Source organism: Pseudorca crassidens, chromosome 8 (genome assembly GCF_039906515.1).
Source record: "Pseudorca crassidens isolate mPseCra1 chromosome 8, mPseCra1.hap1, whole genome shotgun sequence".
NCBI classification, from domain to species: Eukaryota; Metazoa; Chordata; class Mammalia; order Artiodactyla; family Delphinidae; genus Pseudorca; species Pseudorca crassidens.
This window is the reverse complement of record NC_090303.1, coordinates 61563640-61588839: the sequence shown is the minus strand read 5'-3', so window position 1 is coordinate 61588839 and position 25200 is coordinate 61563640. Positions and strand designations below refer to the sequence as shown.

Sequence of the window (25200 nt, the reverse complement as noted above, 5' to 3'; positions counted from 1 at the left end):
CATTACGTCCCATTTGTTTATTTTTGTTTTTATTTCCATTACTCGAGGAGGTGGCTCAAAAGAGATCTTGCTGTGATTTATGTCAAAGAGTGTTCTTCCTATGTTTTCCTCTAAGAGTTTTATAGTGTCTGGTCTTACATTTAGGTCTCTAATCCACTTTGCATTTCTTTTTGTGTATGGGGTTAGGGAGTGTTCTAATTTCATTCTTTAACAAGTAGCTGTCCAGTTTTCCCAGCACCACTTATTGAAGACACTGTCTTTTCTCCATTGTATGTCCTTGCCTCCTTTGTCATAGATTAGTTGAGCATAGGTGCGTGGGTTTATCTCTGGGCTTTCTATCCTCTTCCATTGATCTATATTTCTGTTTTTGTGCTGGTACCATATTGTCCTGATTACTGTAGCTTTGTAGTATAGTCTGAAATCAGGAAGTCTGACTCCTCCAGCTCCATTTTTTTCCCTCAAGACTGATTTGGCTATTCGGGGTCTTTTGTGTCTCCATACAGATTTTACGATTTTTTTGTTCTAGTTCTGTAAAAAATGCCATTGGTAATTTGATAGGGATTGCATTGAATCTGTAGGTTGCTTTGGGTAGTATAGTCATTTTCACATTATTGATTCTTCCAATCCAAGAACATGGTATATCTCTCCATCTGTTTGTGTCAGCTTTGATTTCTTTCATCAGGGTCTTATAGTTTTCTGCATACAGGTCTTTTACCTCCTTAAGTAAGTTTATTCCTAGGTATTTTATTCTTTTTGTTGCAATGGTAAATGGAAGTGTTTCCTTAATTTCTTTCTGATTTTCGTTGCTGGTGTATAAGAATGCCAGAGATTTTGTGCATTAATTTTGTATCCTGAAACCTTACCAAATTCATTGATTAGTTCTAGTAGTTTTCTGGTGGCATCTTTAGGATTTTCTATGTATAGTATCATGTCATTGACAAACAGTGACAGTTTTACTTCTTCTTTTCCAATTTGTATTCCTTTTATTTCTTTTTCTTCTCTGATTGCCACGGCTAGGACTTCCAAAACTACGTTGACTAAGAGTGGCGAGAGTGGACATCCTTGTCTTGTTCCTGATCTTAGTGGAAATGCTTTCAGTTTTTCACCATTGAGCATGATGCTTACTGGGGGTTTGTCATATATGGCCTTTATTATGTTGAGGTAGGTTCCCTCTATGCCCATTTTCTAGAGGGTTTTTATCATAAATGGGTGTTGAATTTTGTCAAAAGCTTTTTCCGCATCTATTGAGATGATCATCTGGTTTCTATTCCTTAATTTGTTAATATGGTGTATCACATTGATTGATTTGTGTATATTGAAGAATCTTTGCATCCCTGGGATAAATCCCACTTGATCCTGGTGGATGATCCTTTTAATGTGCTGTTGGATTCTGTTTGCTAGTATTTTGTTGAGGATTTTTTGCATCTATATTCATTAGTGATATTGGTTTGTAATTTTCTTTATTTGTAGTATCTCTGTGTGGTTTTGGTATCAGGGTGATGGTGGCCTAGTAGAATGAGTTTGGAAGTGTTTCTTCCTCTGCAATTTTTTGGTAGAGTTTGAGAAGGATGGGTGTTAGCTCTTCTCTAAATGTTCGACAGAATTCACCTGTGAAGCCATCTGGTCCTGGGCTTTTGTTTGTTGGAAGATTTTTAATCACAGTTTCGATTTCATTACTTGTGATTGGTCTGTTCATATTTTCTATTTCTTCCTGGTTCATTCTTGGAAGGTTATACCTTTCTAAGAATTTGTGCATTTCTTCCAAGTTGTCCATTTTATTGGCATAGAGTTGCTTGTAGTAGTCTCTTATGACGCTTTGTATTTCTGCAGTGTCCATTGTAACTTCTCCATTTTCATTTCTAATTTTGTTGATTTCCAACCTCTCCCTCTTTTTCTTAAAGAGTCTGGCTAAAGGTTTATCAATTTTGTTTATCTTCTCAAAGAACCAGCTTTTAGTTTTATTGATCTTTGCTATTGTTTTCTTTGATTCTATTTCATTTATTTCTGCTCTGATCTTGATGATTTCTTTCCTTCTACTAACTTTGGGTTTTGTTTGTTCTTCTCTCTCTAGTTCCTTTAGATGTAAGGTTAGATTGTTTACTTGAGATTTTTCTTGTTTCTTGAGGTAGGATTGTATTACTATAAACTTCCCTCTTAGAACTGCTTTTGCTGCATCCCATAGGTTTTGGATTGTCGTGTTTTCGTTGTCATTTGTCTCTAGGTATTTTTTGATTTCCTCTTTGAAATCTTCAGTGATCTCCTGGTTATTTAGTAACTTTTTGTTTAGCCTCCATGTGTTTGTGTTTTTTACATTTTTTTCCCTTTAATTGATTTCTAATCTCACAGCCTTGTGGTCAGAAAAGTTGCTTGATATGATTTCAATTTTCTTAAATTTACTGAGGCTTGATTTGTGACCCAAGATGAGATCTATCCTGGAGAATGTTCCTTGTGCACTTGAGAATAAAGTGTAATCTGCTGTTTTTGGATGGAATGTCCTATAAATATCAATGAAATCTATCTGGTCTATTATGTCATTTAAAGCTTGTGTTTCCTTATTAATTTTCTGTCTGGATGATCTGTCCATTGTGTAAGTGAGCTGTTAGAGTCCCCCACTATTATTGTGTTACTGTCCATTTCCTCTTTTATAGCTGTTAGCATTTGCCTTATGTATTGAGGTGCTCCTATGTCGAGTGCATATATATTTATAATTGTTATATCTTTTTCTTGGGTTGATCCCTTGATCATTATGTAGCATCCTTCTTGTCTCTTGTAGCATTCTTTATTTTAAAGTCTATTTTATCTGATATGAGTATTGCTGCTACAGTTTTCTTTTGATTTCCATTTGCATGGAATATCTTTCTCCATCCCCTCACTTTCAGTCTGTATGTGTCCCTAGGTCTGAAGTGGGTCTCTTGTAGACAGCATATATATGGGTCTTTTTTTTGTATCCATTCAGTGAGCCTGTGTCTTTTGGTTAGAGCATTTAATCCAGTCACATTTAAGGTAATTATCGATATGTATGTTCCTATTACCATTTTCTTAATTGTTTTGGGTTTGTTTTTGTAGGTCCTTTTCTCCTCTTGTGTTTCCCACTTAAAGAAGTTCCTTTAGCATTTGTTGTATAGCTGGTTTGGTGGTGCTGAATTCTCTTAGCTTTTGCTTGTCTGTAAAGCTTTTGATTTCTCCATGGAATCTGAATGAGACCCTTGCTGGGTAGAATAATCTTGGTTGTAAGTTCTTCCCTTTCATCACTTTAAATATATCGTGCCACTCCCTTCTGGTTTGTACAGTTTCTGCTGAGAAATCAGCTGTCAACCTTATGGGAGTTCCCTTGTATGTTATTTGTCATTTTTCCTTTGTTGCTTTTAATAATTTTTCTTTGCCTTTAATTTTTGTCAGTTTGATTACCATGTGTCTCAGCATGTTTCTCCTTGGGTTTATCCTGCCTGGGACTCTCTGCACTTCCTGGACTTGGGTGGCTATTTCCTTTCCCATGTTAGGGAAGTTTTTGACTATAATCTCTTCAAATATTTTCTCAGGTCCTTTCTCTCTCTCTTCTCCTTCTGGGACCCCTGTAATGTGAACGTTGGTGCATTTAATGTGGTCCCAGAGGTCTCTTAGGCTGTCTTCATTTCTTTTCATTCTTTTTCTTTATTCTGTATTATGACAGTGAATTCCACCATTCTGTCTTCCAGGTCACTTATCCGTTCTTCTGCCTCAGTTATTCTGCTATTGATTGCTTCTAGTGTATTTTTCATTTCAGTTATTGTATCATTCATCTGTTTGTTTGTTCTTTAATTCTTCTATGTATTTGTTCTTTAATTCTTCTAGGTCTTTGTTAAACATTTCTTGCATCTTCTCGATCTTTGCCTCCATTCTTTTTCCGAGGTCCTGGATCATCTTCACTATCATTATTCTGAATTCTTTTTCTGGAAGGTTGCCTATCTCCACTTCATTTAGTTGCTTTTCTGGGGTTTTTTCTTGTTCCTTCATCTGGTACCTAGTCCTCTGCCTTTTCATTTTGTCTGTCTTTCTGTGAATGTGGTTTTCCTTCCACAGGCTGCAGAATTGTAGTTCTTCTTGCTTCTGCTGTCTTCCCTCTGGTGGATGAGGCTATCTAAGAGGCTTGTGCAAGCTTCCTGATGGGAAAGACTGGTGGTGGGTAGAAGTGGGTGTTGCTCTTGTGGGCAGAGCTCAGTAACACTTTAATCCGCTTGTCTGCTGATGGTTGGGGCTGGGTTCCCTCCCTGTTGGTTGTTTAGCCTGAGATGACCCAGCACTGGAGCCTACCTGGCTCTTTGGTGGGGCTAATGGCAGACTGTGGGTGGGCTTACGCCAAGGAGTGAGTTCTTCCCAGAAGTTCTGCTGCCAGTGTCCTTGTCCCCATGGTGAGCCACAGCCACTCCCTGCCTGTGCAGGAGACCCTCCAACACTAGCAGATATGTCTGGTTCTGTTTCCTATGGGGTCACCGCTCCTTCCCCTGGGTCCCGATGTGCACACTACTTTGTGTGTGCCCTCCAAGAGTGAAATGTCTGTTCCCCCAGTCCTGTCAAAGTCCTGCAATGAAATCCCACTAGGCTTCAAAATCTGATTCTCTAGGAATTCCTCCTCCCATTGCTGGACCCCCTGGTTGGGAAGCCTGACATGGGGCTCAGAACCTTCACTGCAGTGGGTGGACTTCTGTGGTATAAGTGTTTTCTAGTTTGTGAGTCACCCACACAGTGGTTATGGGATTTGATTTTATTGTGATTGCGCCCCTCCTACCGTCTCATTGCAGCTTTTTCTTTGTCTTTGGATGTGGGGTATCTTTTTTGGTGGGTTCCAGTGTCTTCCTGTCGATGATTGTTCAGCAGTTAGTTGTGATTCTTGTGCTCTCGCAGAAGGAAACAGCCCTCGTGTCTTTGTTTAGCTACTAAAAAGATTGATCCCAACTCAGTGACCCCATCCATATCCCTTCCTGGTAAGAGTTGTGTGGAGCTCAGGTGAAAGGCTTTCTGAAAACTCACCTGAAACCAACTCAACAGTCTAAGAGGAATTTTGATGGGGAGAATTTGGAGAGGATTCAATTAAATGCGTAAAAGGATTCGAAATAGGACCTAAGTAAGAAAAAAGAATTCATGAAGAAGGAAAAGATGTCCAGTTACACTGAGAAATTAAAATCTGAAGCAATTACCATGGAGATTTTGTTCAGGAAATGAGTATTGACTACCTACTGGGCATCAGATGATATATTTAATGTTAAATATACCGAAGTAGATAAGACATAGGCCCAGCCCTCCAGATCTCATTGAGCAGTGGAGAAAGTATTTCAGTGTTTCAGTGGAATCATCAGGAACTGGAGTTAACAATCTATCATATTTTAATTGCCTTTTTTTCCTGATTTTAAAAACAGTACATGCCTAGTGAAAAGAATTTGGAAAACAAAGAAGAAATTAAAAATCCACTCCAATCCCGCCACCAGAAATAACCCCTGTTAATAATTTATATCTTTTTTGTAGGTATATATGTTTATAATAAGTGCTAACACTGATCAATGCATTCCATGTGCCAGGGACTATGATATAGTCTCACTTAATCTGCACGTCAGCACGATGAAGTGGGTACCATCATTGTCCCCATTTTACAGATGAGAACACAGAGGTTTTGAGATTAATTTGCTCAAAATCTCATAGTTAGGGATGGGAAGAGGTAGGACTCATTTGAGATCTGTCTTATTCCCAAGCTCTCAACCAGCCCAGGGACTGGAAGGACCCAGCAGCAAAGACTTCACTATTAGAAGGGCAAGGCTATTCTGAATACAGCCCTATGGCTGTGACTCAGATTTGGCTTTCAGGGGACTAATGTCTGATTTGTATGGAGAGACAGAGGCTGAGAAAGCTATATCCTCTAAAAACAAAAAAACTTGGTCTCTTTTTATTTTTTAACATCTTTATTGGAGTGTAATTGCTTTACAAATGGTGTAAAACTTGGTCTCCTTGGGAACTCTTTAAAAGTAATGCAAAGGGGAGAAAGGAAGTCTTCGTCATAATCTGGGAGGAGGGCTTGGTGAATTGAAGGCTGTCCCTGCTACTGTAGTGCTGCCACCTGGTGGAGAAAGTGGTGTAGGACACTGTGTCCCGCAAAACCAGCCCTGAGAGACAAACATTCCCAGGGATGGAGAAGAAGTATTTGGAGAGAAATTTGCAAGAAGTGGGAAGCCTTGCACTAACAGGTAGGGACAAGAGTTGTAACTGCTACCGTGACCCCGTAACTCTCACCACATCCTGACCAGGCTTGGAAAAACAGATTATGCATATGTCCCTGTACTAATTAAATTAAAATGTTTTTTTCCCTATACTTTATTGTAATGAAATTACCTTTGATGTTCACACACCTTAAATGCTTAGTAGATGACAACAAATGTTATACGAGGTCATTATCAGGAGCCATTTGATTGGCAGCTAACATCAAGAACAGGGCACAAAGTAAGTGATCAAAAAGTGCTATCCACGGGGCTTCCCTGGTGGTGCAGTGGTTGGGAATCCTTCTACCAATGCAGGGGACAACGGGTTCGAGCCCTGGTCCTGGAAGATCCCACATGCCTTGGAGCAACAAAGCCCATGCGCCACAACACTGAGCCCGCGTGCCACAACTACTGAAGCCCACGAGCCTAGAGCCCGTGCCCCTAGAGCCCGTGCTGCACAATAAGAGAAGACACCGCAATGAGAAGCCCATGCACCGCAACGAGGAGTGGCCCCCGCTCACCGCAACTAGAGAAAGCCCGCATGCAGCAACGAAGACCCAACGCAGCCAAAAATAAAATAAATAATTTTTTTTTTAAAGTGCTATCCGTTGGGTTTGTTCGTCTCACTCTTTGCCTAGGATAGGAGATCTTAGTCATCCTGGTACTAATGACAGCAAAAGCCCCCCTGCCATTGGACCCATGTATACTGACTACTTGACTCAATTCTCCTTATTATTCCCTTTTCTAACACAAAAACTTAGAGAATCGTGATCATTGTTTTATATCTCTATTAATTAGATAAAAATAAGTTTAAAATAAAGAGATGTATGTCCAAAATTATAAAGTTTTTGGTATCTGGATCTCTGTCAAAGGTAGATGAAAAGTCCAGTCCAGGATGTCTGTGGGAGGAGATACATGCTATAGAACACAATCTCAAGTTCAGGGCTGGGCTTCAAGGAGTCTATATGCCCCGTGAAATATTAGGCAAGATGGAATTTGTCAGAAAATGCGTGCTTTTTTTCCCTGGGGAGAAATTTGACAGTTTTCAACTGCTTCTGAAAATGATACCTACCCAAAGGTTCACAATCGTTGCCTGGAACCCTTCAGAGGGTCCTTCTAATTATGGGGTGCTCCAATGATCCACACCACATGCACTATTAGTATGAATTATTGTTAAACTAATTAGCATTAAAACTGATTTGAAATAACTTACTTTTAAATAAACATTTTGATTTACACGGCTTCGCCTGAGGAATCCAACAAGTGATGAAGGGTCAGCCCGGACACAGGTCAGACAGACTTTTATCCTTTCAGCCTTGAGACCTCCAGACAGAACTAAAGATCATCAGAGGTTGTGTGAGAATCATATCATCAGAGACTGTGTCAGAGGCCCTGGGTGACAATAAGGGGGTCCTACGTTCTGAGCCTGGCTCTGCTCATAAAATCTTGGTGACTTTGGGTGCTTAATTCCCCTGGTCCTCATTTTTTTTTTTTTTTTTTTTTTTGCGGTACGCGGGCCTCTCACTGTTGCGGCCTCTCCCGTTGTGGAGCACAGGCTCCGGACGTGCAGGCTCAGCGGCCATGGCTCACGGGCCCAGCTGCTCCGCGGCATGTGGGGTCTTCCCGGACCGGGGCACGAACCCGTGTCCCCTGCATCGGCAGGCAGACTCTCAACCACTGCGCCACCAGGGAAGCCCCTCATTTTTAAAAAATAGATCTTTATAGGAGTATAATTGCTTCACAATACTGTGTTAGTTCCTGTAGCACAAAAAAGCGAATCAGCCATCTGCATATTCATGTCACCATATCCCCTCCCTCTTGAGCCTCCCTTCCATCCTCCGTATCTCACCCCTCTAGGTCATCGCAAAGCACTGAGCCTATCTCCCTGTGCTATGCGGCTGCTTCCCACTAGCTATCTATTTTACATTTGGTAGTGTATATATCTCCATGCCACTCTCTCACTTCGTCCCAGCTTACCCTTCCCCCTCCCCGTGTCCTCAAGTCCATTCTCTGCGTCTGCGTCTTTATTCCTGTCCTGCTCTTAGGATCTTCAGAACCACTTTTTTTTTTTTTTTTTTAAGATTCCATATATATGTGTTAGCATATGGTATTTATTTTTCTCTTTCTGACTTACTTCACTCTGTATGACAGACTCTAGGTCTACCCACCTCACTACAAATAACTCAAATTCATTTCTTTTTATGGCTGAGTAATATTCCATTGTATATATGTGCCACATCTGCTTTATCCATTCATCTGTTGATGGACACTTAGGTTACTTCCATGTCCTGGCTATTGTAAATACAGCTGCAATGAACATTTTGGTACATGTCTCTTTTTGAATTATGCTTTTCTCAGGGTATATGCCCAGTAGTGAGATTGCTGGGTCATATAGTAGTTCTATTTGTAGTGTTTTAAGGAACCTCCATACTGTTTTCCATAGTGGTTGTATCAATTTACATTCTCACCAACAGTGCAGGAGGGTTCCCTTTTCACCACACCCTTTCCAGCATTTATTGTTTCTAGATTTTTGTTGTTGTTCTTGTTTCTAGATTTTTTGATAATGGCCATTCTGACTGGTGTGAAGTGATACCTCACTGTAGTTTTGATTTGCATTTCTCTAATAATTAGTGATGTTGAGCAGCTTTTCGTGTGCCTCTTGGCCATCTGTATGTCTTCCTTGGTGAAATGTCTATTTAGGTCTTCCACCCATTTTTTAACTGGATTGTTTTTTTGATATTGAGCTCCATGAGCTGTTTGTATATTTTGGAGACTAATTCTTTGTCTGTTGTTTCATTTGCAAATATTTTCTCCCATTCTGAAGGTTATCTTTTGGTCTTGTTTATGGTTTCCTTTGCTGTGCAAAAGCTTTTAAGTCCCATTTGTTTATTTTTGTTTTTATTTCCATTACTCTAGGAGGTGGGTCAAAAAAAGATCTTGCTGTGGTTTATGTCAAAGAGTGTTTTTCTTATGTTTTCCTCTAAGAGTTTTATAGTGTCTGGTATTACATTTAAGTCTTTAATCCATTTGGAGTTTATTTTTGTGCATGATGTTAGGGAGTGTTCTAATTTCATTCTTTTACATGTAGCTATCCAATTTTCCCAGCACCATTTATTGAAAAGACTGTCTTTTCTCCATTGTATGTTCTTGCCTCCTTTGTCATAAATTAGGTGCGCCTTTGTGTGTGGGTTTATCTCTGGTCATTCTATCCTGTACCATTGATCTATATTTTTGTTTTTGTGCCGGTACCGTACTGTCTTGATTACTGTAGCTTTGTGGTATAGTTTGAAGTCAGGGAGCCTGATTCCTCCAACTCCGTTTTTCTTTCTCAAGATTGCTTTGGCTATTTAGGGTCTTTTGTGTTTCCAAACAAATTGTAAATTTTTTTGTTCTAATTCTGTGAAGAATGCCATTGACAGTTTGATAGAGATTGCATTGAATCTGTAGATTGTTTTGGGTAGTATAATCATTTTCACAATATTGATTCTTCCAATCCAAGAACATGGTATATTTCTCCATCTGTTTATGTCATCTTTGATTGTTTTCTGAGTACAAGTCTTTCACCTCCTTAGGCAGGTTTATTCCTAGGTATTTTATTCTTTTTATTGCAATGGTAAATGGAAGTGTTTCCTTAATTTCTCTTTCTGATTTTCGTTGTTGGTGTATAGGAATGCCAGAGATTTTTGTGCATTAATTTTGTATCCTGAAACCTTTCCAAATTCATTGATTAGTTCTAGTAGTTTTCTGGTGGCATCTTTAGGATTCTCTATGTATAGTATCATGTCATCGACAAACAGTGACAGTTTTACTTCTTCTTTTCCAATTTGTATTCCTTTTATTTCTTTTTCTTCTCTGATTGCCATGGCTAGGACTTCCAAAACTATGTTGCCTATGAGTGGCGAGAGTGGACATCCTCCACTAAGATCCTTCCTGATCTTAGTGGAAATGCTTTCAGTTTTTCACCATTGAGCATGATGCTTACTGGGGGTTTGTCATATATGGCCTTTATTATGTTGAGGTAGGTTCCCTCTATGCCCATTTTCTAGAGGGTTTTTATCATAAATGGGTGTTGAATTTTGTCAAAAGCTTTTTCTGCATCTATTGAGATGATCATCTGGTTTCTATTCCTTAATTTGTTAATATGGTGTATCACATTGATTGATTTGTGTATATTGAAGAATCTTTGCATCCCTGGGATAAATCCCACTTGATCATGGTGTATTATCCTTTCAGTGTGCTGTTGGATTCTGTGTGCTAGTATTTTGTTCAGGATTTTTGCATCTATGCTCATCAGTGATATTGGTCTATAATTTTCTTTTTTTGTGACATCTTTTCCTGGTTTTCGTATAAGGGTGATGGTGGCTTCATAGAATGAATTTGGGAGTGTTTCTCCCTCTGCAATTTTTTGGAAGAGTTTAAGAAGGATCGGTGTTAGCTCTTCCCTAAATGTTTGATAGAATTTGCCTGTGAAGCCATCTGGTCCTGGACTTCTGTTTGTTGGAAGTTTTTTTTTTTTTTTTTGCAGTACACTGGCCTCTCACTGTTGAGGCCTCTCCCGCTGCGGAACACAGGCTCCGGCCACGCAGGCTCAGTGGCCATGGCTTACGGGCCCAGCCGCTCCATGGCATGCGGGATCCTCCTGGACCGGGGCACAAACCCGCGTCCCATGCATTGGCAGGGGGACTCCCAACCACTGAGCCACCAGGGAAGCCCTGTTGGAAGATTTTTAATTAAAATTTCAATTTCATTACTTGTGATAGGTCTGTTTATATTTTCTAATTCTTCCTGGTTCAGTCTTGGAAAATTGTACCTTTCCAAGAATTTGTCCATTTCTTCGTGGTTGTTAATTTTATTGGCATACAGTTGTTTGTCGTAGTCTCTTATAATCCTTTGTATTTCTGCGGTGTCAGTTGTGATTTCTCCTTTCTCATTTCTATTTTATTGATTTGCGTCCTCTCCCTTTTTTTCTTGATGAGTCTGGCTAAGGGTTTATCAATTTTGTTTATCGTCTCAAAGAACCAGCTTTTAGTTTTATTGATCTTTGCTATTGTTTTCTTCATTTCTATTTCATTTATTTCTGCTCTGATCTTTATGATTTCTTTCCTTCTACTGACTTTGGGTTTTCTTTGTTCTTCTTTCTCTAGTTGTTTTAAGTGTAGGGTTAGATTGTTTATTTGAGATCTTTCTTGTTTCTTGAGATAGGATTGTACTGCTATAAACTTCCCTCTTAGAACTGCTTTTGCTGCATCCCATAGGTTTTGGATTGTCGTGTTTTTGTTGTCATTTGTTTCTATGTATTTTTAAAATATCTTCTTTGATTTGTTCAGTGATCTCTTGGTTATTTAGTAGCACACTGTTTAGCCTCCACGTATTTGTGTTTTTTATAGTTTTTTTCCTGTAATTGATTTCCAGTCTTATAGCGTTGTAGTCAGAAAAGATGCTTGATATGATTTCAATTTTCTTAAATTTTCTGAGGCTTGATTTGTGACCCAAGATGTGATCTATCCTGGAGAATGTTCCATGTGCATTTTAGAAGAAAATGTATTCTGCCACTTTTGGGTGGAATATTCTATGAATATCAATTAGATCTATGTGGTCTCTTGTGTCATTTAAAGCTTGTGTTTCCTTATTTATTTTCTGTTTGGACAATCTGTCCATTGGTGTAAGTGGGGTGTTAAAGTCCTACTATTATTGTGTTACTGTCAGTTTCTCCTTTCATGGTTGTTAGCATTTGCTTATGTATTGAGGTGCTCCTATGTTGGGTGCATAAACATTATAATTGTTATATTTTCTTCTTGGATTGATCCCTTGATCATTATGTAGTGTCCCTCCTTATCTCTTCTAACAGTCTTTATGTTAAAGTCTATCTTTTCTGATACAAGTATTGTTACTCCAGCTTTCTTCTGATTTCCATTTGCATGGAATATCTTATTCCATCCCCTCACTTTCAGTCTGTATGTGTCCCTAGGTCTGAAGTGGGTCTCTTGTAGACAGCATATATATGGGCCTTGTTTTTGTATCCATTTAGCCAGTCTGTGGCTTTTGGTTGGGACATTTAATCCATTTACATTCAAGGTTATTATCAATATGTATGTTCCCATTACCATTTTCTTAATTGTTTTGGGTTTGTTTTTGTGGGTCTTTTTCTTCTCTTGTGTTTCCTGCTTAGAGAAGTTCCTTTAGCATTTGTTGTATAGCTGGTTTGGTGGTACTGAATTCTCTTAGCTTTTGCTTGTCTGAAAAGCTTTTGACTTCACCATTGAATCTGAATGAGATCCTTGCTGAGTAGAGGAATCTTGGTTGTAGGTTTTTCTCTTTAATCACTTTAAGTATATCCTGCCACTCCCTTCTGACCTGCAGAGTTTCTGCTGAAAAATAAGCTGATAAGCTTATGCGGATTCCTTTGTATATTATTTTTTGTTTTTCCCTTGATGCTTTTAGTATTTTTTCTTTGAATTTAATTTTTGTTAGATTGATTAATATGTGTCTTGGTGTGTTTTTCCTAGTGTTTATCCTGTATGGGACTCTCTGTGCTTCCTGGACTTGGGTGACTATTTCCTTTCCCATATTAGGGAAGTTTTCAACTGTAATGTCTTCAAATATTTTCTCAGACCCTTTCTTTTTCTCAGACCCCTATAATTCAAATGTTGGTGCATTTAGTGTTGTCCCAGAGGTCTCTGAGATTGTCTTCAATTCTTCTCATTCTCTTCTCTTTATTCTCCTCCTTGGCAGTTATTTCCACCATTTTGTCTTCCAGCTCACTTATTTGTTCTTCTGCCTCTTTTATTCTGTTATTGATTCCTTCTAGTGTATTTTTTATTTCAGTTATTGTGTTGTTCATCTCTGTTTGTTTATTCTTTAGTTCTTCTAGATCTTTGTTAAACATTTCTTGTATTTTCTCAGTCCGTGCCTCCATTCTATTTCCAAGATTCTGGATCATCTTTACTATCATTACTCTGAATTCTTTTTCAGGTAGACTCCCTATTTCCTCTTCATTTATTTGTTCTTGTAGGTTTTTACTGTGCTCCTTCATCTGTGACATATTTTTTTGCCGTTCCCCCCTTTTTTTTCTATGAGTGGGATTGTGTTCCTGTCTTACTGGTTGTTTGGCCTGAGGCTTCCAACAGTGGAGTTTGTAGGCTATTGGGTAGAGCTTGGTCTTGGAGCTGAGAGGAGGAACTCCGTGAAACCTCACTCCAATGAATACTCCCTGGGGTGTGAGATTCTCTGTTAGTCCAGTGGTTCAGACTCGGAGCTCCCACCACAGGAGCTTTGGCCCAACCCTGGGCTCATGAACCAAGATCCTGCAAACCGCCTGGGGTGGCAAAAAAAAAAACAATAACAAAGTAAGGAATAAAATTAGACTAGGGAACCAGCAGATATGTTAAGAAGAATATAAAAATAAAAATATAGATGAATCAACAACCGGAAGGTACATCAGTACCACAATAGTAAAAAAGAGGAGGAGGAAAAAGGAAGAAAAAAAAAGGGGTGGGGGGTGGGGAGGCCTTGGCTATGGAGGGCGGGAACTAAGAAAGGGTGAGGTTTGGGTGGTGAATGGGGCCAATGCTCAGGACCCACAGGGCTGGAAAAGGCCCTGGAGGCTGCAGACGGTGGGGCTTAGGCTCAAGGAACAGAACGGGCCCAGGCGTGCCCCCAACCCCTGGTCTCAGAGGGCAGGGGACCTCACCTGGGAGCCCAGCAGGCTTCCTGGGCTCGAGTGGGCGGGGCAAATGCCCTTCTCTCTTTTCCTTCTCCTCCGGTCTGGGAGGGCCCCTCCCGCCTGCCTCTCCTGATCTCCCCAGCCTCCCTCCTATGCCCCCAAGGACCCACATGGCCTGGAGGGAGTTTTGGAGGGCAGGGAACCAGCCTGGGAGATCAGCAGGCGCCCCATGCCCAAGTGGGCAGGGAAGTCGCCCTCCGCGCCTCTCCTGCTCCTCCAGGATGGCTCCTCCCACTTGCCTCTCCTGATCTTCCCGGCCTCCCTCCTGTGCCCCCAGGACCCATGCGGCCTGGATCGGGCTTTGGAGGGCGGGGTACTGGCCTGGGAGCTCAGCAGGCTCCCTGGCTGGAGTGGGCCAGGCAATCGCTCTCCGCTTCTCTCCCGCTCTTCCTGGAGAGTCCCTCCTGCCTGCCTCTCCTGATCTCCCCGGACTCAGGGGCGACGATCCTGTCTGGCCTCCACTTCTCCTCCCTCCCCTCAGTCCCGCTACGTCCTACCAGTTCACTCTGAGGTTCCTTGGGCATCAGAGACCCCGCCCAGTGGCCGGCAGGAGCCCTAGTTGTGGGGAGACGCTAACTCGGTGTCTTCCCCCACCACCATCTTGACTCTGCCTCCATCATTTTTTTTTTACTTGAATTGCAAAAGCATAAAGATCAGAGTCCACTCTGTGTCCCATTGTCCCTGTGTGGCCCAGCCCACATTTATTTACCAAACATTTTCTTTTGCATCTTCATACAGAGTGCCTTCCTCCTTTCTGAAGTTCTAAACCACTCCCTGCCAACATCTCCTTTTGTCTTTAACCACAGGTGGTATTTAAGGCGAGGGTTTTGGCCATCTTGGAGAGTTAGTTTTCCTGAGTCTCTCCCATGTGTATGTTGGGGAGGGGGAAATTTCCCCCTCTACCCCTCTTTGAGTTCTTGTGGCTGGACTAATAACAAAATCGATGCAAAACAGATTAACAGGAGAAAAAACAACAAATTTTAATTCGTGCACACAGAGGTCTCGTGGAAATGGGACCTAAGAAGTGGCCGAAGCAGGCAGCTTTTATACTTTTTAGACAAAGAGACAATAAATTTGTGAGGAATTGACAGGACAAAGAAACTTGGGTTTGGGGTGCCCAATTAGTGAAGAATCAAAACAGAATGTGGGCTTGGGGTAGTAAATTAAAGAAGTAAGAAGGTTTGTTTCCAGAGGCTTCTAGGCCTGTAATTCCCCCACCTCTGGGGATAAGGGTGTCCTTCTACCTCCAGATGCAGGGGTGCACCTTTCACGTGGGAGATTTATTTCCTGCTTTCAGGGAGACAGAAAGGAGGGTCAGAGTGTCCCTCTTGTAATGACTGTTTATTAAGTAACTTTAATTCAAAATAATCAGTATGTCATTGCTGCATATTTTGGGGTGAGCTTCCCTGGGCCCCAACATATAGATGTTATTAAACTTCTGTTTGATTTTCTCCTGTTAATCTGTCACATGTCAGTTTAATTCTTAGACCATCCAGAAGAACCTAAAAGGATAGACGACAATTTCTTCCTCCCTGACAGTGGCAACAACATAAAAAACTCCTTGATATCTCTGTTTTATAAATTCACTAGTTTCTTTAATAGTATACTAAATATGCGAATTAAAACCGCAATGATGTATAACCATACCGTTCCCAGAATGGCTAAAATTAGGACAGCTGATAATATCAAGTATTAATGAGAGTGTGGTGCAACTAGAACTTTCAGATATTGCTGGTGGGAGTGTAAGTTGGTACAGTCGTTCTGGAAAATTGGCAGCATCTTCTATGTCTACCCTATGACCCAGCAGTTCCACTCCTGGGTATATTCCCAAGAGAAATGAGTGCTTATGTTCACCAAACGAAGCATTGGAAAATGTTCATAGCAGCTTTATACATGATAGTCCCCAATCTGTTAACAACCCAAATGTCTATTAAGAGTAGGTTGGATAGGGCTTCCCTGGTGGCGCAGTGGTTGGGAGTCCGCCTGCCGATGCAGGGGACACGGGTTCGTAGCCCGGTCCGGGAGGATCCCACGTGCCGCGGAGCGGCTGGGCCCGTGAGCCATGGCCGCTGGGCCTGCGCGTCCAGAGCCTGTGCTCCGCAATGGGAGGGGCCACGGCGGTGGGAGACCCGCGTATAGCAAAAAAAAAAAAAAAAGAGTAGGATGGATAAATAAATTGTGACGTATTTGTGAATGAAATTCCACACAGCAATGAAAAGTACACACTCCTGCTTCATGCACTAATATGGCTGAATCTCACAGATGTAATATTGAGCAAGAGAAGCCAGACCCGAAAGAGTACATAGGGTGTGATTTCATTGACATGGAGTTCAAGAATAAGCAAAATTAATCTCTAGTGAAAGAAGGCAAAATAGTGTTTGCCCTTGTGGGGGCAGGCTGACTGGGAGGGCTGTAAGAGAGCCTCCTGGGGCGCTGGAAATTTTGTTATCTTCTGAGTGGTGGTTACACAGGTGTACACATATGTAAAAATGTATTCATCTGCATCCAGTTTTATGCACTTTGTGTAATTTATTAATCCGCAAAAAAGTAAAAAGAAAATAATGTGTGAAATCCATCAGGCTAACGGGTAGTGATGGCTCTGTGTCCCGGAAATGTCAGTCACAGTTTGGTCTTGTGCTCCCTCCTAGATGGCACTGCCCTGCCTGTAGTCCTCTGCCCAGCGGACCTCGAGGCGCTGCTCTGGGTGGGGTTGGGGGGGGCAGCCACTGCACCAGGTCGGCCAGGACCTGAGACGGAGGCTGACCAGGTGCCCTCTGCTGGCATTGGGGCTGCAGATTTGGGGGCAGCAAGGAGAGAGCAGAGTCAGAAGCAGCAGAGATGAGAGTGTGAGAGAGGCTCGGGGAGGGAGTGCGCTGGAGTAGCTGTCTCTCAACATGCTCGGCTCTTAACAGCTTTCCTGATCCAGGTCTTTTCGAGATGTAGCCTTAGAGCATCTGTGCATGGCAAACTGACCTTCAGTGATTTTTTTTTTTTTTTTTTTTGCGGTACGCGGGCCTCTTACTGCTGTGGCCTCTCCCATTGTGGAGCACAGGCTCCAGACGCGCAGGCTCAGCGGCCATGGCTCACAGGCCCAGCCGCTCCACAGCATGTGGGATCTTCCCGGACCGGGGCACGAACCCATGTCACCTGCATCGGCAGGCGGACTCTCAACCACTGCACCACCAGGGAAGCCCCTTCAGTGATTTTTGCAACCTTGTCAAGGTGAGGGCAAGTATATCAGTCAGAATCTAGCAGGAAAAGGTGACTCACTCAGACAAGGTAATTGAGGAGAGTTTAATGAAAGGACACTTACACAGATGTGAATAGGTTCAGGGGATGGCCTCCCTCTACCTGAATCCCACCCAGGTGTCCCTTTTTCTATAAGCTCATGCCCCAGCCCTCTCCCTACTCCATTCCAGTCCAAGTGGCCCATCTTTAGTCCCTCTAGGGGTGAAGGTGTGGGCTGTGCCAGTGGTTCTTAGTCCCAGCTAGCCATAAACTCACCTGGGGAAGCGTTAAAGTACATCAGTGCCTGGACCCCACCCCCAGAAGCTCTAATTTAATGGGTCTCGAGTAGAGCCTGGGCTTGTGCCATGTAAAAGCTCTCAGGTGACGCTAACAAGCCCAGATCAATTCTTTCAGACTCTCCGGGGCCTAGGATCTGGGCATAGGCGCTCTTTCAAATTTCCTCAGTGCAGCCAGAGCTGAGAAGCTCTGTTCTGTTTTCTTTCAAAATCTATTGTTTGGCATAAACTTGCGGATCTGTTCTCCTCAGACTTTCCTTTAAAGTGTATTTCAGAAGTAAAACAATATAATAAGTTTATAAACTGAACATTGATTATTTTCATCCTAATAACACTGCTTGAGGTACTATCATTATCTCTGGCCAGAGTCAAGAACAAAGGAATAAAGAAAATAACATGCATATTCATAACAGCATTATTCACGATAGCCAAAAGGCTGAAACGACCCTAGTGTCCATTGGCAGATGAATGGATAAACCAAATGTGGTAAATACATAAAACGGACTATTTTTCAGCCTTAAAAAGGAAGGAAATTCTGACACGTGCTACAACATGGATGAACCTCTAGGACATGATGCTGAGTGAAATAGGCCAGTCTCAAAAAGACAAATACTGTTTGACACTCCACTTATATGTGGTACTTAGGGTAGTCAAAATCACAGGGACAGAAAGTAGAAGGGTGGTTGCTAGGGGCAGGGGTGGGGGGAATGGGGAGTTGTTTAACCCTGGGTACTGGGTTTCAGTTTTTCAGGATGAAAAGAGTTCTACTCCTAGAAGAGAACATACGCAAAACGTTCTCTGACATAAATCATACCAATGTTTTCTTAGGTCAGTCTCCCACTGCAATAGCAATAAAAACAAAAATAAATGGGACCTAGTCAAACTTACAACCTTTTGCACGGCAAAGGAAACCATAAAAAAATGAAAAAACAACCTACAGAATGGGAGAAAATATTTGCAAATGATGTGACAGACGAGGGCTTCATCTCCAAAATATACAAACAGTTCATGCAACTCAACAACAAAAAAACAAACAACCAAATCGAAAAATGGGCAGAAGACCTAAACAGACATTTCTCCAAAGAAGACATACAGATGGCCAGTAGGCACATGAAAAGATGCTCAACATCACTAATTATTAGAGAAATGCACATCAAAACTATAATGAGGTACCACCTCACACCAGTCAGAATGGCCATCATTAAAAAGTCTACAAATAACAAACACTAGAGAGGGTGTGGAGAAAAGGGAACCCTCCTACACTGTTGGTGGGAATGTAAATTGGTGCAGCCACTATGGAAAACAGTGTGGAGGTTCCTCAGAAAACTAAAAATAGAGTTACCATATGATCCAGCAATCCCACTGGATTGTTCCCCTATGTTCGTAGCAGTGCTATTCACAATAGCCAAAATATGGGAACACCTAAATGTCCATTGACAGATGAGTGGATAAAGAGGTGGTACATATATGCAGTGGAATACTACTCAGCCATAAAAAAGAATGAAATAATGCCATTTGCAGCAACATGGATGCAACTAGAGATTATCATACTAAGTAAGTCAGAAAGACAAATACCATATGATATCACTTATAGGTGGAATCTAAAATATGGCACAAATGAACCTATCTATGAAACAGAAACAGACTCATAGACATAGGGGACAGACTTATGGTTGTCAAGGGGGAGGAGTTTGGGGGAGGGAAGGACCGGGAATTTGGGATTAGCAGATATAAACTATTATATATAAGATGGATAAACAACAATAGTACAGGGAACTCTATTCAATATCCTGTGATAAACCATAATGGAAAAGAATATTAAAAAAGAATGTCTAAAAAAAAGATGAAAAGAGTTCTAGACATTGTTTGCACAACGATGTGAATGTATTTAACACCACTGAACTGTACGCTTAAAATGGTTAAGATGGAAATTTTATGTGTATTTTACCACATTTAAAAAAAAATTTAAAGCAGGAATATTTAGTTCATTTAAATTGTATGTTCAGGGCTTCCCTGGTGGCGCAGTGGTTGGGAGTCCGCCTGCTGATGCAGGGGACACGGGTTCGTGCCCTGGTCCGGGAAGATCCCACATGCCGCGGAGCGGCTGGGCCCGTGAGCCATGGCCGCTGAGCCTACGCGTCCGGAGCCTGTGCTCCGCAACGGGAGAGGCCACAGCAGTGAGAGGCCCGCGTACCGAAAAAAAAAAAAAAATGTATGTTCATACCCAAGGTTGACAAGAAAAACTCCCCTTCGTCTTCCTCACACCCCAGTCCCTGGGGTTTGCTCTGGATACAGGGAGAGCAAACCTTATCAACTGCCTTTCTTCTTAATCCAGCCTGGTAGGAAGACAGAGCTGAGCCTCAGAATATAAACTAGAAATGAAAAACAACTGAGAAATCTTCTAATTTTCCGCGTCTTTTAGTGAGGACGCCCAGAGTGAGGGGTCTTGGCTTGTGGGAAGGGGAAACAGCAGGACACTGTTGTGGGCAAGAAGACCCAGGGCAGGCCGGGCAGTGGAGGAGGGGCGGTGCAAGTAAAACTTCCCTGCGAGGTCATATAGAAGGAAGAGGACATTCTTTTCCAATCATGCTGCTGTAGGAAAATATTCTTCTTCCTTGATGAGGCTCCCCAGTGTACTGTCTCTGAGCATTGTTTATCATGCGAGCTGTGGGCTTCCGTCCAAGAGTCACCCTCAGGGGCAGGAAGATTATAGGCAACAGGAGGAGCTGTGACCTCACCTTGCCCTGGGTGGGGGGCCAGTGCCTACCCCATGCTCCTCTGTTGGAGATCCTTGGTGATATGATTCTAAACTAGACTCATACTTGGGGAAAGGGATTCCTGTGGATTACCACGCTCCACTGTGCTGTTCAGGGTGGAGGAAGAGATACCAGGGCGAGATCAGCCTGTGTATGCTTCCCTACACAGCCTAGGGAATTGACAAGGTGGTTAAATCTGAGAAAAAAGTGAGGCGAAAGCTGGTTATCCCATGAGAGAACTCTTATAAGTCATTTACCATTTTCCCCACTTTGATTCTGGGAATAATATTTAGCATCTGGTTTTAAAAACCCTCTTTTACTGTGGAAAGAAATACCAACCGATTGAGATCAAGCAAAAGCTGTTTATTCAGGGCTTGCTATAGCAAGAGTCAGCCAACATCACTTAGGTTTTGGCAGACACCCAAAGGCAGGCAGAGGAGTGGGAAAGCTTTGTACTGGACAAAGAGGAACCCTGCAGGTGTGCCCTGATTGGAGGCTGTTGACATGGGAAGCTGAAGGCAGGCTAACCAGAAGCATGGCATCCTATGTGATTGGTCAGGGGAGCATATGTGCTTTCTCCAGTTGATCCCAAGTTGGAAGCTGCAACAAAAATTAGGGAGGCTATCAGATATTAATAAAGTCCTGGCCATTTGGGACCGATTGTTACAGGAGTTATTGTTTCACTTCCTGGACTAGTTGTTAGAGATAGAAGTCTGACTTGCAGATAGTAGGTTGGCTTCCTGGGCTGGTTGCTCCAGACTGTGGGTCAGAGTTCTGTTTTATATATGGTCTGGCCATTGTCCATTTGTATATTCAGTCTCTCACTACCAGACTGTAAAGAAAAATATGTTGCCTGCTATTCCAGTTCTACAAGGATAAAGCCATTAGCCACTGGAGTTGCCCACTGACAGTGCACCTGAGGGGAATTCACTGTGAACTTCCCTCCAACTGCTTTTGCTGCATCCCATAGATTTTGTATGGTTGTGTTTTCATTGTCATTTGTCTCAAGGTATTTTTTAATTATCTTTTTGATTTCCTCATTGACCCATTTTTTTTTAGTAGCATGTTGTTTAGTCTCCATGTAATAGTTTTTTTCTCATTTCTTTTTCTGTGGTTGATTTCTCGTTTCATGTTGTTGTGGTCAGAGAAGATGCTTGAAATCATTTCCATACTCTTAAATTTGTTGAGGTTTGTTTTGCGGTCAATCCTAGAGAATGTTTCATGTGCACTTGAAAAGAATGTGTATTCTGGTTTTTTTGGATGTAATGTTCTGAAAATATCAATTAAGTCTAACTGTTCTATTGTATCATTTAGGATCTGTTGCCTTGTTGATTTTCTGTATAGAGGATCTGTCCATTGATGTGAGTGGGGTGTTAAAGTCTCCTACTATTATTGTATTCCTGAGAGGAATTCAGGATGGAGAAAAACAGGAAGCATTCTGCATTCTGTGCTGGCCCCTAGATAGTTAAGATGCATCTCTAAGGACAAATTTCAAATGACCCTAGATTATTGCATATTCCCATATATAGAAAAGCACTAACATCATTAACTTGAGATGTCTGTTCTTTGTGATTTGCAGTAATCTTTTGATGTTCAACTACATGTTTTTTTCCAGCCCAAAGAAATTCATATACGTCCTGGTTCCTCCCTTACTTCTTCAGAGCAGTTCCTCAGAGCTACCTGCGAGGCTGTCTCTGAGGCTATAGTCCTCCGTAAGGTCCCCAAATAAAACTTGACTCACAACTTTTATGCTGTGCGTCCTTATTTCAGTCAACAAAAGCTTGAGGTGTTTCAGCCCAAAAGTCTAGTGGTGGTGGAACTGTAGGAGTGAAGCTTTCTTTGCTCCTTCCTCCACTCAGGCCAGTGTAGTCATAGAAATATCAGATCAAGGTGGGGACAGTGGTCCAGAAGTTCCAGGCTTTGCCACTAACCAAAGCTGAAAGTTTTGGGGACAATAAGGGAGCCTCTGCTGCAGTGTGGACAGACTCAGGAGTCTCCATGAGAACAACTCTTCCCCAAGAAGTGGAAGGTCACCTTGACAGCCAAAGGACGCACTCCCGTTATATTGTCTGTATAAGTGGAGGGAGTTCCCAGAGAGGGAAACCCTTTTATAAAATCCCTAATACCCCTGACTTTTAATTTCAGCAATAGCGTATGACACTGAAAGTTATTGAAATTGTCAACATTGGCTTGTGTCCAATTTGTAAACAGCTCCTCGGCTGCCCCTTCCCTACCATCACCTGGCCCCCATCGCTAACTGTAGAAATCTTTAGAATTTTCTCCAGGATTCATTCTCCCTTACCTGACCCCCGTAATATTTGCTTCATAATTCTCTTATGGCTTCTAGCTTGCTGTATAGTTTATGCTATTCATATTTACTTCTTTTAACCTTCGCCAGACTATAAACTCTTTTTTTTTTTTTTTTCACCTGCAGTGTTAGTACAGACACTGAAAAACGCTCACTGATCAATGTCCCTGTGATGGATGACACATTCATTGACCAAATACGAATTGAGAAGCTTCTCGGAGCCAAATCAGAAGATAGGCACTAGAGGGTACAGAGACAACACAGTCACTGCCCCTGGCCTCAGGGTGAGAGCAAAGCAGCCACATAATTGCCATACGATGTGGTAAGTGCTAAGTAATGGCGTGGAAGTAAGTACGAAGTGCTTTGGGAACACAAGTAAGGAAGTGACTTGCTTTGATGAGCAAATCAGGGGAGGCTTCACGGAAGAGGTAACATTTGAAGGCTGAGTGGAGGTTTTCCTTGCAGAGAAGGAGAGAGCATCCAGGTAGAGGGAACTGTGATAGAAAGAGGAGCTCAGGTGATGGCATCCAGGGAAGGGCAGGTGGGGCTGGAGTTCTGGTGGAGATGTAGCTGCCCGAGTTCATAGGGGCTAGATTGTGAAGAGCCTTGAATGCCATTTTTATAAGTCATTTGGATTTAATTCTACTGGCAATATAGAGTCCATCCAGGCTGCTAAACAGAGGGATGGCAAACATCTGTGTTTTGTTATGATAATTTTGGCACCCATGTGGCAGATGGATGGGGGCATCCAGTTAAGAGGCTGCCGATGATAGGGACCTGAACTAGAGCAAGAAATAACTGAAATTCCCTTCTGCTCCTCTGGGGCAAACTGTTCTCCTTGGTAGTTTTCAGGCAATCAACTTGCCCAAAGGCAAAATCCAAGGCTCAGTGTTTCACCTACTGCGTGATTTTTGCTTTCTCCCACTCTGTGTGTTTTCTTTTCACTTTCTTGATGATGCCCTTTGAAGCACAAAAGTTCTTAATTTTTTTTTTTTTTTTTTGCGGTACGTGGACCTCTCACTGTTGTGGCCTCTTCCGTTGCGGAGCACAGGCTCCGGATGCGCAGGCTCAGCGGCCATGGCTCACGGGCCCAGCCACTCCGCGTCATGTGGGATCTTCCCGGACCGGGGCACGAACCCGTGTCCCCTGCATCGGCAGGCGGACTCTCAACCACTGCGCCACCAGGTAACCCCAAAAGTTCTTAATTTTGATAAAGTTCAGTTTATCTACTTTTTTTCTTTTTCACTTGTGCTTTCAATGTCACATTTTAGTAGGCTTTGTCTAACCCAAGGTAATGAAGACACTCCCCTATATTTCTAAGAATTTTATAGTGTTAACCCTCATGTTTAGGTCTATGACCATTTTGAGGTAATTTTTGTATACGATATGAGAAGAGTCCAACTACACTCTTTTGCATGTTGATACATAGTTGTCCCAGCACCATTTGTTGAAAAGCCTGTTCTTTCCCCCCTGAATTACCTTTGTTGAAAATCAATTGACTATAAACACAAGGGTTTGCTTCTAGACTCTCAATTCATTGATCTGTATGTTTTTCTTTATGCCAGGACCACATTGTCTTGCTGCTTTGTAATAAGTTCTGAAATCAGAAAGTGTGAATCTCCCAATTGTGTTCTTTTCAAATTTATTTGGCTACTCGCACCAGCATCTCAGAAGTCCCATCAGACAGCTTCTTTTGGTTGTTGTTGGTAATTACCGGAGATTAGCCACAGGAATTTGTTATTTGTGAACACCATAGGTTATATCTAACTCAGACACATCTGCTATCAGATGGGAGGGAAACGTTGGCAAAGAAAAAAGAAAAAATTGAAACTTTTTTTATGACTTGAAAAATAAAGAACTCTAATTGTATAGCAGTTGTATAAATGTATCTAAACATGTGTCTTGGGAATGCAGATGGAATAAGAATGATTGCTTCTGGCTTGTCCTTAGCTTCATGACATCCTAAGAAATTGAAAGGGTTCTACGTACAAGACTATTCCTCCATTCTCTAGTAAAAGAAATAGGGAAGTTCTACAGAAGAACATACAAATACAAATGAGCAATGTCAAGATTTGAGGGAAAGCTTTGTGACCCAACAGCAAGGTGTCAATAAATCTGAAAGCTGAACCCCTAGCTCAACTTACAGATGGACTGAACAAGTATGGAAAAATAGCATATCATAAAGTAGAAGTTCAGCTCTATATCCCTCTATAATTACCTAGCTTTCCTGAGAGTTTGATAAGATTTTCTCATTGTATGGGTATGTAATGGTTAATTTTCTGTTGTCTTGGAGGGTGCTTTGGAATGAGATTAATATTTAAATCTGGACTGCCCATCATAATGTGGGTAGGCCTCATCCAATCAGTTGAAGACCTGAATAGACCAAAAGACTGGCCTCCCTGAGCAAGAGGGAGTTTGCCAGCAGACTGTCTGCCGACTTCGTCTGTACCATCAGCTCTCCTGGGTTTCTAGCCCGCTGCCCCACACTGCAGATTGGTACTTGCAGCTTCCATAATTGTGTGAGCCAGTTCCATATAATAAATCTCCGTATAGGTCCACATCCTATTGGCTCTGTTTCTCTGGAGAACTCTGACAAATCTAGGGCATAAATAATTTCTAAACAAATAGATTGGTGTGTCTGCCTACCTCCAAGAGACCTTATAAA

The 25200-nt window shown here is 41.9% G+C and overlaps 1 long non-coding RNA gene across 1 annotated transcript in view; it reads left to right on the top strand.

The window, feature by feature from the left end:
- LOC137229159 (uncharacterized) overlaps window positions 1-25200 on the top strand; it is a 70940-nt gene that overhangs the window by 28825 nt on the left and 16915 nt on the right. The window contains exons 3-4 of the long non-coding RNA XR_010945573.1: window positions 22662-22857; window positions 23587-23720. This is a non-coding gene — a long non-coding RNA (uncharacterized lncRNA). The remainder of the gene's footprint in view (window positions 1-22661; window positions 22858-23586; window positions 23721-25200) is intronic.